Genomic DNA, 14,882 nt, shown 5'->3' with positions numbered 1-14,882 from the left:
CCTCCCCCGGCCCAGCCCGGCTCGCGCCCCCCGCCCCGGCCGCCCCCGCCCCCGCCCCCGCCCCCGCGCGGAGCAGGGAGGCGGGCGCAGCTGGGAGGGCTCCTCGGCGGCGGCGGCGGCGGCGGCGGCGGCGGAGTCGTCGCGCTGCCCGCCCGGAGCCCAGCCGGGAGCTGAGGCCGCTCCCGCCCGGGCTGCGTGTTCCGCTGAGGCGCCTGAGGCCGGCCGGCCGGGGGCACTTGCTGGGCCTCCACTGCGGGCGGGAGGGGCGGCCGAGCCCCGGCCCTGCCCGGCCCAGCCCAGCCCCGGGGAGCGGCGCCAGGTAAGGGGGGAGGCCGGGCCGGAGCCCGCGCGGGGAGGGGGCTGGCTGGGCACGGGCGGGAGGGGGCCGTTCTGGGGAGGGGGCTGCGTGCTGAGGAGGGGCTCCGTACGGGGGAAGGGGCCGTGTACTTGAGGAACTGGGTTGTGTATTTAGGGGAGGGGGCTGGATGTTTATACTGGGGGGGGGTCGGCGCCGGTCCCTTGTGGCGGGCATGGGGGATGGGCGCGAGTGTAACAGACATTTTTCAACTTGGCCCTTTGGGGAGGTGGTGTTTGACTGGGGGATATGATTATCCTCATTATTATTGGTATTTAGCCTCCCCTTCCCCCCATTCCCCGCCCCTGCGAACGGCAGCAAGGTGATCCCGCACCCTGTTTCGCTGTTTTTTTTTTTTTTTTTAATCCTCCCCCTCCCCCCATGCACCCTCCACCCTCGGTGCCTTTTCCCTCCTTTGGGGAAGGCTTTCAGGAAAAGAATTTGCAGCAGATTGAATCTAGGAGCCATCATTAGGCAGCCTCCTTTTGAGCCTATTTTTAGCGAAGACGGAGCCTTTCCGTGCATATTTATGATTATTAACATTAATTTTTTTTGCAACCCACCAGCAGCAAGCGGAAAGAATTCTTTTTTTTTTTTTAACACCTTAAAAAAAGGGGAAAATTTTTTCCCCCATCTCCACCCTATCAAGTAGCTGACCCTTGGTCTGTGTAAATTTCCCGGATGGTTTATGAGAGTTTTATGTTGTGTAAATTTTAGGAAACGAGGGATGTAATTGGAAGGGTGAAAAATGTGCTTGGTGCCTGAACTCTGAAGGAGGGGGAAGGGAAAGCATATGCACACTCTCTCACACACACACACACACACACACGTCCTCACTTACCCACTGTGTGATTTGGGTTTCCTTTTTCTTCCTGGGAGCTGTTTCTTTGTAACTTTGTTGTTGTTTTTGTTTTAAAATTTATCTTCAGGAAGTATTCTGGAGGAGGAGTGTTTTTGAAGTTGTTTTTAAAAGTGTATTTTGAGCAAAGTTGTTAGTTTGCTGGTAAGTTTTGGCTAGAACGGTCATTTTTTTTTTTTTTTTGACAGTGTAAAGGCCACGTTGTTAGTATAAAGTAGCTGTAGTTCGATAGAAACTACCCTATTGGTGTATTTTCCAGCCGAAGCAGACTTTTATGTAGAAATTAACCTGAAGATATTGTGTGAATGATTCCATGAATGCATTACCATATATTCATCATTTTAGGGAAACTTACAATTTTGGAACATTAACTATTTTATATCTTCAGCCAAGCTAAATTTAATGCAATGAACATAAATGTGTACAGTAAGCTTTTGGATAAAACTTTGTGTAGGTTAGGTACTGTTTTTCACGTTGGGCTTCCAAATAATGTCATACTCTTAATCTTTTGGAAGTTACAAATGAGAGCTCCTAAGTCAGGTTTAAAATGATTGTATATTTTTCAGTGTTGTTGTTAATTAAAACCTTGGTTTGTGCAGCCATCTCTTCCCATTTAAAAATAAGTCTGTTATTAAGTGACATTTTACTATCTGTGTAATTTACATGCTCTGCTTTGGGAATTTTACTAATAGTCACGTCCAGCTTCCTTGTTTTCTAAATAAGAATTCCTTTTGTTGATTTGCTAGCTGTGCTAAATAAAATCCGGGTTGTTGAAGGCATGGATAATTATTTGAGCTTGATTGGTTTAAAATTTTTTCCCCTTTGCTAAGTTGTAATTAAGTAATAACCTCTCCTGTTTCTTGGGGATTCCCTCTTGTGTGTGGATAATAAGGGGTCCTCATGATGTTTTCTTCAACATGCCTAAACCAATTGAGAGAGAGAGAGAGAGAGAGAGAGAGAGAGAGTGAGAGAGTGAGAGAGTGAGTGTGAGTGTGAGTGTGTGTGTGTGTGTGTGTGTGTGTGTGTGTTTGTTTTAATGCTTTTAAGCAAATGCTAGTGACATTATTACCGGCCCCAGTGTGATTTCCTTTTTTGTTGTTGTGAAGTGAGACTAGGTGCCTCTTTGGTGTGTGTTATTATTCCCAGATCACCTGAGACTGTTCTTGCTATCTCAAATTGTTAGTCAAGGGAGTCAAGATAGCTTTGTTTGTCTCCATGAAAACAGGGTGTATGTAGGTTTGTTCCTTGGAAGCTTAATGGCAGGCCTCCCATATCATCATTGACAACTCCTAGAAGCATTTAGCATTTGCTTCTTGGGGAGGAGTGACAGTGAGGATGGCAAAGCAGTAGTAGAAAGAAAAACTGGCTAACCACATAAGTGGTTGGATTCCTAATGCTTCTTTATGAAAGTTATGTACTCCCTTATGTACTTTCTTTTCGTGGTTTTGAAATCATACTTAAAAACAAACAAACATTTTGCTTTGAGTATTGCATATTACTAATCTGCAATTACTGGTGAGAGATGTGAATTTCAATTTATTGAAAAGATAAGGAAATCACAATCATTAGTACAGTTAAGTTTTTTTTAATCAATACATGGAAGGTTAACTAAATAGGAATTAACATAAAAAGAGTTGTTACATTTCCTATTTTAAATGAAAATAAAGATCAGCACTTATAAAAAATGATTTATGTTCTGAGAAAGTTTTTTGTAATTTTAAAGGTTTGGGTCAATTACATGTGATAAGTTATTTTAAACACACCCTAAACTTTTGTGTATGGAGTTTAATCAGTGTTACCAAGTTAACATTGTTTCCTAATTAGACTAGTTTTGATGAAATATAGAGTAGTTTCTTTTGCTATGTATACATATATTTATTTCAAGGATTGCGTAAAATTTTAATAACTTTTTTTGCACATATCCAGAACTCTTATGTTTTAATATCTAAGATTGTTGACAATAACACAAGCATAACAAAAGAATTAGTTTTCTATACATTAAAAACTGACTTTTATGTACTCAGGGAAATTCAAACTAATACCTAAAAAGGAAAGGAGCATAATATAAACATACACATTACCTAAAATGATGTGATTAGTGGTCCTTTTGAATGACAACCTGTTGAATAAATACATCTGTTCATGTATAACAGTTCAATATAAATAAAACCTTGTCATATTAATGGTTGACAAAGGAAATCACCATTTATAATTTACTATTGTGCTATTGCATAAGAAGAAATTTCGACTGGTCATATTTTGGTGAAGTTAAGGAGAATTTGGTTGGTATTGCTCACTTAAGTTTTACTTGAATACAAAATGGCTGATAATGGAAACTTGTTGGTATTCCATTGGCAGGTGGGGAGAGGTGGAGGGCATATTGGTTTTGTGTGTGTGTGTGTGTGTGTGTGTGTGTGTGTGTGTGTGTGTGTGTGTGGATTTGAGAACTAGGATGTCATTTTCTCCATTTCTTAAGTAATATTTACAAAGTTAGATCACATTGAAAGGAGGAGCTAGAAGGGAAGCTAATATGTAATCAGCTAGAGGTGTAAATTCTACCTAGAGAGCTTTTGTAAGTCTGGGAAGAATCCATGAAAAAAGCAGGCCAAAGCAGAATAGTTAGTGAGGGGCTGATGTTGAGGCCAAAGGACTGGATTCAAGTTTCAGATCTCTCATTTACCAACTATATGACCTTAGGCAAATATATCTAGTGCTTGGGCACAGAGGAGCTTCCTAATAAATATGTATTGTCCTAAATTACTCCATTGGACTTCGGTTTTTTCATCTGTAAAAGGAGAGTTTTGGACTATATGAGCTGGAAGGCCCTTTTTTGAAAACACTGGTGCTGAAAACTTAGAGGGGTGTGAAATCTTGTCTCCAAAGTTGGTGTGGTTTGGAGACAGGATATTTTTTCATTCTCTTCACTAAGCAGTTGAAGTTCTTTAAAGGTAAGAAGGTTGGCCAAGAAAGGAAACCTCATTGGAATTGTTGAAGTGGTATAGGACTTTAGCAGTGATATTCGCCCTCTGGTTCTGGGGGCTGCTATTGCTACTGGTCCTGTTCTATCTCTGATTATCAGTACTATTTCTCTGTTTAGTGTAGCTACTTAGAGTAGGGGTGGTGGTGGTCTGTGTGTGTGTGTGTAGGGCCCTCGATATGTTACCTTAACACCTTTTTTGCTAACTGGGTCAAGTGACTTTTAGTACTTTAATGGATCTCATCCTGTTGGACTAGACCCTATGCCTGTCTGTCTTTCCTTAAGCCCCTTCATAGAACATCCACCTCATCCCATACTCTAGAGTCCTCATTCCAGTAGTGCTCAAACTGTTTATTATTTCTCTTAACTTCATCACTAGACTTAATTTTTTTTTTCAAATCTTTATGCCCTTCCATGTCTTTTTTTTTTTTTTTTTCCCTTCTCTTTTTGCCATTTCTTCAGTTCTACCACCATCAGTCCAGTAGAAGTGTACCTTATGGGACTATGGACTGCTTTGGGGGTTTCCTTCTTTCAGAGGTTGCCATGGCCAAAAATTTGTATTAGCCAAACCTTTCAACAAGGAGGCTTTTCTTGTCTACTTTGCTAGACTGTAAACTCCTTGGGAACAAGGACTGTTTCATTTTTGTTTTTGTAGTTTTTATGATTTGTTTTGTAGTTTTGTTGTATCTAACACAGTGCTTGGCCCATAGTAGATATTTATTGATTAGGTGGAAAGGAAATAATCTAAACCATGTGTTTTAGCCAAATTTGGTCAGGCAGTTTATACAAGCGTATTACGAAGGGACAAAGTTGCTTCTTGCAGACTGCTCTCCACTAAGCAATTTCAAACTTCTGTTCAATGGTTAGCATGAAACAAAAGTTGAAATTTCAGCAGAAGCATAAACAAAGATACATAGTTGAAGTTTAGAGTTTTTGATTTGCAAATAGAACAATAGAAACAGTATGCCCTTGGAGAAAATCCCTCTCTCCAACTAAGTTCTCCCTAAGTAGTACCCTTTTTAGTATGGTCAGCAGAAAAGAAAAAAAAATCTCTCTTTTTTAAATTAACAACAACAACAACAACAAAAAGACATTCCTAATCTTGGTTTGGTAGCCATAAACCAGATGATTTTCACTTAGTTGGCCACAATAAATGTTAACGATTGAGTCTCAGAAATTTGAGGTCAGTTGCTGAAATTGATTAAGCCTTCTATACTTAAAAGACACCAGATCAGGGAAGGCTTCAGACCAAGACACAATTATAAATATCATTTCTTAATTTTTACGACACAATTGAGGCCCCATTGCTATACCCACTTCTACAGTTGATTGACTCAATAGAGTAGGTTTCCAGAAAGCTAACAGGTTAACTGAAAGCAGCCAGAGCTTGTGTTTTCTGGCACAGCTTCTGAGAATACAGAGTTGATTACCTGAAAACCATGAGGAAAGCTAGAGAGTCAGGCTTTGGTGGAAGGGATCAGATTATGACATGACTAAGTGAAATTTTCTATGCTCAAGTCTCATTTCCAGAACAGCAGTGTTGGGAGTTGCAGGGGTTGTAGAGAGCCTTTAGTCCAGCCTGCTCATTTTATAGCTGAGGAAACTGAGGCATAGGGAAGTGAAGTGATTGTGACCTGAGGTCCCATAGATAGTAAATAATAGTAGTCAGACTGGGACCAGTGTCTTCTGACTGGAAGTAAATTCAATGTTTTTTCTCCACATCTTTCTTTGGCTGTCCCTCACCTCAACTCTGGCACTGTATTCTTCTCACTTGTCTTTTTCCCATCCCTCAATGGTATTAAATAGTGAAAGTTCTTGTGAACCAGAAGAGAATTTGATAATGATCTCTTTGATTTAAATATCTGTAGATATCTGACCCCAAATTTGGGAAGAAATATGAGGTAATAAAAAGCAACAATTTATGTTTATCTCAAAACAATAATTAGGGATCATAGTTTTAGTTTTAATAATTTAATCCAGTTTCATTTTATGAGCTCCAAAGAAGAGAAATGCCTATGTATAATAAGGCTGTATTCAAACCCATGTTTTCATATTCTAAATGCAATGCTTTTCTTCCCTACATTCCTGTGGCCCTCATGGAATCATCTCTAATCCATTTTATAAGTTTGGACACTCAAAGAAATAATGACTGTAGCAAGTTGGAATGGTTTTCTAAAGAACAGATTACACCAGTGAATAAACCGAAGGGTGGACAATGGAGGGCAACAGAATGGTGAAGTCTTAATCTTATGTGAGGCTCCATGGAAGGAACTGAGAAGGTGGGGCTTGGAGAAAAGAAGCCTTAGGTTGGGACAGGCTGGCTCTTGTCACATATTTGTAGGGTTGTGATAGAGAACTTGCTCTGTTGGCTCCAAAAGGCAGTTCCAGAAGGAATGACTTGAACAAATAGAGTCTGATTAAGGATTGTTTTTCCAGACAAATTAATTAGAGCAGACTCTTGAGTAGAATAGGCTATCTAGGAGGGCAGATAGTTTCTCTAGAAGTCTTAAAAGAGTGCAGTGGCTACACTCAATGTGTAGAAGGAATTCTGTTTCCAATGGGTTTGGTTTGATAGCCTTTGAAGTCCTCTGTTGTGAGGTTCTGTGACTTTACAATATTGAAGAAGTGAAATCACTGTGAGATAGAGAAGTACTGGCCTTGGAGTCATGAGAGACACCCAGCTCAAAGCTTTCCTGCCTCTTATTTACTAATTGTATGGGTCTTGGAGAAGTCACTTAATGTCTCTTGATGCTTATTTTCTTCATTTACAAAACAGTGAGATAATAAGTCTCTTATGATGATGATAAAATAATTATTCTTGTGCTTTAACAACAAAGTGTTTTTCTCTCCAAAATCTTGTGAAATTTTTAGTGAAAGTGTTTTATTTCCTTGTTAATTTTGAGAAAACTGAAAATTGTATGACTAGCTTCCATGGTCAAAGACTTCAAATAGGGATTCAATGGGGATTTGAAGGTTACCCACTGTGCTTGGGCTAGTCACTTGCTGTTTTGCCTGTCCTTTAAATGGGGTAGTAACACATATTTCTTAGCGTTATTGTGAAGATAAAATGAGACAAAATATTGTAAAGCAAGCAGATATAGTTAGCACCATGTAAATATTAGCTATAATTATTATTATTAATCATCACAGCACCCAAGACTTGGATTATTAGTGCCTTACCTCCTAGGTTGTCTCTACCTCTTTATTGCATTATCCACATACTACTGCCAGGCTCATTTTCCTAAAATAACTTTGATTATGTCACCCCCTCTTTCCCCCCTCCCCACGTATCATAATTTTGTTTTTAAAATCCTTCTTGACTTTTAATACAATTTTATAGGTCCCACTCCTGCTGGTTAATTTCTATTACTTGATAGTTACAAATGACCTTTTTGTCTTCATTCAAAACTCATCTCGTGCATTTACTGATGTTCTTCCTCCTCTGGAATGTCCTCTCTAATTGTCCAAGTCTTTTCTTATCAAGTGCCTAATGTATGTGTGAGACACTGTTCTGAGTGCTTGGGATATGGAAGCAAAAGTGGTAGTCTCTGCTTCTGAGGAGTTTTGATTTTACTGTATATTTGTATACAGGGAAGGGGCTTGTAATTAGTAGAAAGGAGCATTGGTGGACAATAACTAAGAAGAAGAACCTAGAAGAGTAAAAATAAGGAGCAAATACCTTCTAGGGTGAATGTAAGGAAACAGTTTGAGGAACAATGATCAATTTGTTTTGGCTAGAATAATAAAACTTGTCGATCCATTGAATATAATGTGAAGGAGAGCAGTGTGAAATATATCTGGGGAAGAAGGCTGGATTCTTAGATAATGGGAACCATTGGACTTATTAGGCTTGTTCATCTTGACTCAGCTGTAAGAAGAATGTATGACCTGCAGAAGAGAGAAGCAGAAGGCAAGGAGACCATTTTGGAAGTTATTACAAGAAAGAAATAAGAAGGACTTTCGTTAGGATGGTGGACATGAGAGTGGACATTTGATAACCTGCATGTGGGAGACTGGTGAGGGAAGCCTTGGATGGGACTCTTCTACAGAAATAAGTTCATTTAAAGGAATAGGTTTAGAAGGGAAGTTGATTTTTTGAATATATATATATTGTTTTGAATATATATTGTCTTGTTAATGTAGTCAAAAGGATACTGGACTTGGAGTTATAGGACCTGGTTTTGAATGTTCCTTCTTAATGGGACTTTGGGCAGGTTGGACCTCTCTTGGACTCGATTTTTTCATCTGAAATGAATGTAAAAGCTCTTAAATAGGCCTAAGGTCTTTTTTTTTTTTTTTTTTTAGCTTTAAATCTTTGATCTTATGACTTAGACATCCAGGTAATCAAGTAGGCATTTGTAGATATGGAGCTGTTTGTACATGAAAGAGATTAGGTAGATTTGGGTGTTAACTATCTTAGAATAGAACCTATTGGAGTAGATATCAGGAAGGAGGAGTAAAGAGAAAGACTAGTCTCAGTAGAGCTGAGGCGTTAGAAAAATGGGTCTGATCCAGCAAGAGACTTAGAAAGAGTTGTCATATTTGTAAGTAGGAACTGGGAGAATAAAGCAAGTGTCAGGGGCAAAAGGAGAAGGGTGAACTTTGACAAGGAAAATGAGAGACTTGGAGATATATAGTAAAAGATAGGAGGGAATGCTGGGTGGCCTAAATGTTTCTAGTTAAATTAGAGGTGAGGTCATAGTTAAAAGGTAGTGTGGTCTTTCTGAAAGAGGTGGTTTAGAACGCTGCTTTGGGAGTAATGTAGTCAAATAGGGAAGAATAAAAGGATTGCTGGACAGCTTGATTGTTCATTTTAGTAAGAGGAGCAGGATCAGAGAATTGGTGGAGGTATCCAGGCTTGAGGATTTGTGGGGCCTATATAGCCAATGAAAAGGGAATGAAAGATACTCTGATCCAAAGAGGACATTGAATTTTTCAATTATTTAACTTTACAGTTAAAAATAAAAGAAGAAAGGTGAGTGTTATTTATGCATTTGAAAAGGAAGTTGGAGACAGATTAGGAAGTGGGAAGGGCTGAAGGATAGGTAGAAAAAGAAAAGATTGATTGAAAGGACACATTTCAGAGTTTGGGGGATTGGGTAGATTGAATAATTTTTCATAGTTTTCGAGTTAGAGCAGAAACAGACCTCAAAGGTTACCTGAACACTACCACTCCCCATTTTATAGCTAGAGAAATTAAGGTTAAGTGACTTGCCTCAGTCAAGCAAGCTAGTAAATTGAATCCCTGGGATTTGAACCCATTTTTCTTCAAATCTAGTTGTCTTTTCCAATGTAGTATACTTCCTTTAAAGTCTGAGCTAGTGAATAGTTCTTTGGATAAAGATGGAATGACTTAATCTTGTGGGTCTTAGAACCTTTCAAGGGGATTCATGGGATAAGAACTATTTTTGTATTAATACTAATTTGCCTATTAAAACAGTTCTCTCTTTTCTTCATAAGCGTCAGCCTAAACAACACATCACAGTAGATTGAATGCAGCAGCAGATAGAAGAAGCTGATTGTCTTCTATAAAGTCATATGTTAAAGAGATTTGAGGAAAAAATATGGCTTTATTGCAATCCACATACTATGAATTTTGGGAAAAAAAAATTTTTTTTGATGCCCTGGAAATGGTGTATTTTTCTGGAGATTTTAATTTTAGGGCCTAGAGGCACATTGGTTGTCACTTTTAGCTGTTCTAAGAGCAGGTTTCATTGAGTCAGGCCTGGGAAAGAGGGAAAGTTGAGTTGAAATAGCTGAATTAAATAAAATGCATTATTACACAAAAAGGGAATGTACATTTACTCTGTAGCTATGAGTAGGAGCTGAAAAAGTGAATTGGTGAGTAGTAAAATTTTTCCTGTTGCCTATGAAAAATGTCTTAAATGGACTAGAATTTATTTATTTTAAAAATTGATCTTTTTCTGTATGGGCTAATCCTTTTCAAATATGAATATTTTCAAATATATAGAAGAAAAAGGATTATAAAAGAGATGAGTTTTAGAAGATGGCAAGGTGCACAGGGAAGGGTGTTCTAGTACATGGATAAATGGCTATATTTCATCATTTCTTTTTGTTTAGATTTTTGTTGCTCTCCAGATAATTTTTTTTAGTGAAACTTTTCATATAAATTTTGTGATTATGTATGTTTTAATATTTTTAGGAACCGTAAGTGCTGGTGGCTTGGTGTAGGGAAATATTTAGATTTTTTTTTTTTTTTACATAAGCACCTGAATTATATTAACATTAAATGACAACTTGTATTTTGTTTGAGAGAGGTTAAAAAAATTAGTATTCTCTTAGCACTGTGTCTTCCAGAAGACATCAGGGTGGATACTGCAGAAATAAAGGTAAATAGCATCTGGCATCATGTGAATTCATGTTTAGCTTATGCTTTTGGCCAGTATTGTGTAGGACTATTTAGCATTTTAACACAACATGAAACAGTTATTCTACAAAGTTGTGATTATGAATATCATATGGATAAGTTGAAATTTCTGATTTTCCAGGATCTATAGGGGCATCTTCCTCAGAATTTTTATGTTTAATTTTATGTTTTAAAGAAGAAAAAATGTGACATCTTTTTATTGAATAATACAATTTGCTTGGGGGGGAGATACTTGATAATACTTTGCCAGAGAAGTCACCATTAGGTAGTGGTTTCCTCCAACTGCTGATGCTGTGAGACGCATCATATGGTTTATAATCATTTACATCTGACTCAACTTAAACAGGTTAAATGAACAAAAATGTATATTTTGTCTTTTCCTTTTTATTTTTGACGATCAAATGACGGCAGGGGCAAGACTTTGAGTGTATGAAAAGCTAATGACGTAGTTGAAGAGCCTCCTCAATATTGTCAGTTAGGCTTCTTGGACTATCCTTTTATGGGGTCATATGTAGCTGGTGATAGAGGGCACTGGCCGGGCAGCCAGAGCCAGTGAGAGATGTTCTGCCCAGCAGCTGCGCCTGGGCAGTGGTTGCTTCTAGGGGAAGAGAGCTGCCATGACCAATGGGGGAATTCATTGGAGTTGGGAAGGAGCTTTGCTGATAACAACTAACCTAGGCTCTAGACAAGTGGGAACAGCAATATTTAGCCCACATGTGGAGCTTTATCCAGGTTTATTAGGATCTGTGCAAGTAGCCCAAGCTCCCTTCTCTTCAGGTAGAAAGGGTTTACCCCTGATCTGATGTTGAGGTGCCTTAGGTAGAAAGAAATTCGTCTTTGTGAGGGTGAGCTAGCCAGATTTAGAGAATAGCTTCCCTCTCTTGGGGCACTGGTCAGCTTGAAAGTGGCATTTGAAAGCAGGTGGGACTTTGCCCAGAGGAAATGCCTGCCAGGTATCTGGCTAGGGAGGTGTCTTCATGGCCTTGCCAATTCAGTGGGCTGCTTGGTGAAAGTGGACAGAGCTTTTTTTCATCTGATTTTTATTCTCTCGAATACAAGTTTGTATTTGAAGAAATTGATCTCAGTAAATACTCCTGCTGTCTCCACCACCTTCCTTCCTGTGCACTCTTAGACCTTCTTCCCCCTTCTTGCCCCTTCGCCTCCCTTTTCTCCATCTCCCCATGAAACTGTTCTCTGAGGTCACTTAACTATCTCCTGAGTGTCCAGTTTGTGTTTTTTTTTTCCCCTGCTGTGCACTCTTGTAACTTTCCTTCTCTGCCTCTGCTTCTGTTCCTTTGGCTCCTCTGCAGATCTTAAATATAATTGCATCATATCCTTCCAAGTCAAATGTCCCTTCTTCTCTCTCTCCCCAGCGATGAGTTAGAAAATCAGTGCAGAAGAGAACTGGAGACATTAAATATAGATAGAGAGGGAGAAGTATTGAATCATTCCTAGTAGACTTGATGGAATTGAGTGAGAGGTTTTTAGCTTTTATATTTTTAAGGATAGGAACCAGTAAATTGGGGGAGAGAGATTAGATAGAATAATAGTAGAAGCAATCTGCTGGAGAAGTGGAAGAGTTCCCATTACGTGTAAATGTAGAGAAGTTGACCCGTGGCTAAAAGAAGGGCTATTACTACAGAAGTTGGAGTGAAGGAAATGAGAAAAGCTAATGGTGAATGGCCTTCATTTTCTTAGCAAAATATGAGGCATGATCCTTAGCTGTGATGTTGGGGAGAAAGAATATAGTGAGAGGCTTGAGAAAGTTGTTGGCTGTGGTCTTTCGGCTAGAGAATTGATTAATGAAGGGAAGAATTGCCTTGCTACAGTGAGGGTCCAGCTCGGATTAGAAAATGGATTTGTAAGTTGTTGGACCCAGTTTTATAGTGACTCTTCAGCTCCGTTTAGCTATTGTCATTTGGTTTGAGGTTTTCTAATCTTTTACTTGCTGTCAGAATTTGCAGACTCTTCAAAGAATGCCTAGTAATTTTGAAGTTCATTGTCATTTTTTTCTTCTGAGGGACTAGTACTGCTGGAACCACTTCAGAGATTGGAATTTTGTACAACAGAAGTGTATATGCAGCTTTCTTGGAAAGAGCTTTCTCCCTTCTCTCCTCTTCTCTTCCTCTCTTTATCTTTCCATTCCAAAATTGGCTAGTGGCAGGGAACTAAGGGCAGAGCTGTCCTGTAATGGTTGTGCTATGTGAAGGGATTTATTGTTCCTGGAATCAGCTCTTTGCCAATCTCTGCCCTTTCTCTGGTGTTCTCTCTTCTTGATGCTTACAATGCCTTTGTTTCTCCTCTTTATTTGAATTCCTACCCATCTTTTAAAAACCCAAGTCAAATGCCCCCCCTTTCTAAGAAAACTGACCTCTCCCACTCCTACCTCTCCAGTCTTGAATAATCTTGACTTAATTTAATTCATTAGATTAATTTTTTATATATAATAATTTAATAGCTAAATTTAATTCATTAAATTCATTAGAAGAATATGGTTTATAAAATCACTAATATGTGCTTTACATCCTGTTGGGGCCTAGTGTATCTAAAGTTTGATTATTGGAGTTTTCACTTCTTTCAAGCTTTCATGATCATCTTTATGAGAAAAGGTTCTTTTCTAGCTGCTTGTGGCCATCCCCCTTCCCTAATGTATAACTGACTTGTTTTGATTCCCTGTCCAATGAACCATTTTGTGTGCTTATGTATGGTGTACAGAGTTAATGCCTTGAGGGCAGAGCCATGTTCTTATTTTTTGGGGCTTTGTATTACCACTGCTGGCCTAATACTTAGTATTAAATGATTAGATTAAATTAAATGATTATTTGAACATCAAGTCTATTGCAGTGCACACAGTAAGTACCTAATATTTATTTCATTGAATACTTTTTTTGTGTTACTAAGAGAATTTCAACAAAGCTTGCCTTGTTAATTGTTCTAAAGTTTACACTTAAAACACCAGCTTAGCTGACCTTGGCTGGAGCAGTTTCTCTTTCTGATCTGTTTGATTTTGAGAATGGCAGTTTTTGTAGATAGGATAAGGATAAGGTGTGGATTATAAGTTCTCCTATTTATTGTCATCTCAGAAAGTTGTTTTACTTTGTGTTTACTTTTGTTTTTGGTAATTGGAGCTAATAATCTTAATGCTCTTCTGTATCCAGTTTTCATATTGCTTTTCTTATATAGAGGAAAGAAAAACTTGTATCTGGAAGGATATATTCAGTCCACAAAATCAATAAAAGAGTGCCATCCAGTTTTTAGCAATGGTAGTGGCAAGAAGTATCTGCTTTATCTTCATAAATGTGCATGGAAATATGCTAATGAACTGGTTTCAAATATTGTCAAATTTTAATCTTTTCAACATGAATATTTTTGAATCCTTGGCTTCAGTAACTTTCTGTGATTTGCTAATAACTTTAAACTGCTTTCATATGTAAATTTTAAAAAGTTACACACCATTGAGAAGGTTTGAGAGTCTGAGATAATTTTACTGACTTAGGTTTTTATTACCAGATCTGTAGTCAGCAATCACTGGGGTCATAATGAAGGGCCACTCATGAGTTACTATGGAGCTTACCAGTGAATGGATAATGTCCTAAAACGCACACTTTGCTTGTTTATAAAATGTTTGGACTCAAATGAGATAAAACCTATTTAGAATGAAACTGCTTTTTAATAATCTCAGTTTTTCATTGATGTGGTGGGGGAGATGCTCCTTCTTACAAAGATTTAGAGAAAGAATGGTTCTAATTTGCATTTACTGTTAAATTCTTTCTAATCTTTCTAAACCCAGATAGGGCAAGATTCATCAGTGTTCATGGATTTTGCTTTTGTCCTGCATGGTTGTCAATTTTATTTTTCTCTTGATTTGAAATAGATTGGATAGAAGAAGCTTGTGTTTAGTTTGTACACAATCATGTAGTTCTATTTCTGGTCATGAGTCAGGAGCCGTGCTGCTGCTGTGTGTCTGGGCAGGAGGTCTGCTGTCTGAGTACTGGCTGTTGTTACTTGTCTTATTTTCTCTACATGAGGAACATGTTTTCTAGAAAGATGTTCTTGAGGAGCTGTGTTTAGTTAGGGATGCCTTGCTCTAGGGTTACTCACTGATTGAGAATTTTGGGGGTGGTCCCAAGTGACTGCAACTTGCAGTCTGTTGAAAAAAATGACCATCTTTATTAGTGCAGTAGCTGGTAGATCCCAGTCTTCTTTCTTGGGTTGAATGGTCAATGAGTGACTGTCACAGATGCATAAAACTTGGGAGTCTCAATTTCCTCATTTGTAAAACATGACCTCTACAGTTTTGAGA

General features: G+C 38.5%; 1 protein-coding gene across 1 annotated transcript in view; it reads left to right on the top strand.

The window, feature by feature from the left end:
• Nucleotides 1–202: 202 nt before the first annotated feature.
• TBL1XR1 (TBL1X/Y related 1) overlaps nucleotides 203–14,882 on the top strand; it is a 141,414-nt gene continuing 126,734 nt past the window's right edge. The window contains 1 exon segment of the mRNA XM_051983193.1: nucleotides 203–319. The gene's annotated coding sequence lies outside the window, so the exon portion shown is untranslated.

This window comes from Antechinus flavipes, chromosome 3 (assembly GCF_016432865.1).
Source record: "Antechinus flavipes isolate AdamAnt ecotype Samford, QLD, Australia chromosome 3, AdamAnt_v2, whole genome shotgun sequence".
NCBI lineage: Eukaryota > Metazoa > Chordata > Mammalia > Dasyuromorphia > Dasyuridae > Antechinus > Antechinus flavipes.
Note: the sequence above shows the minus strand (reverse complement) of the source record. Positions and strands in the feature narration are given on the sequence as shown.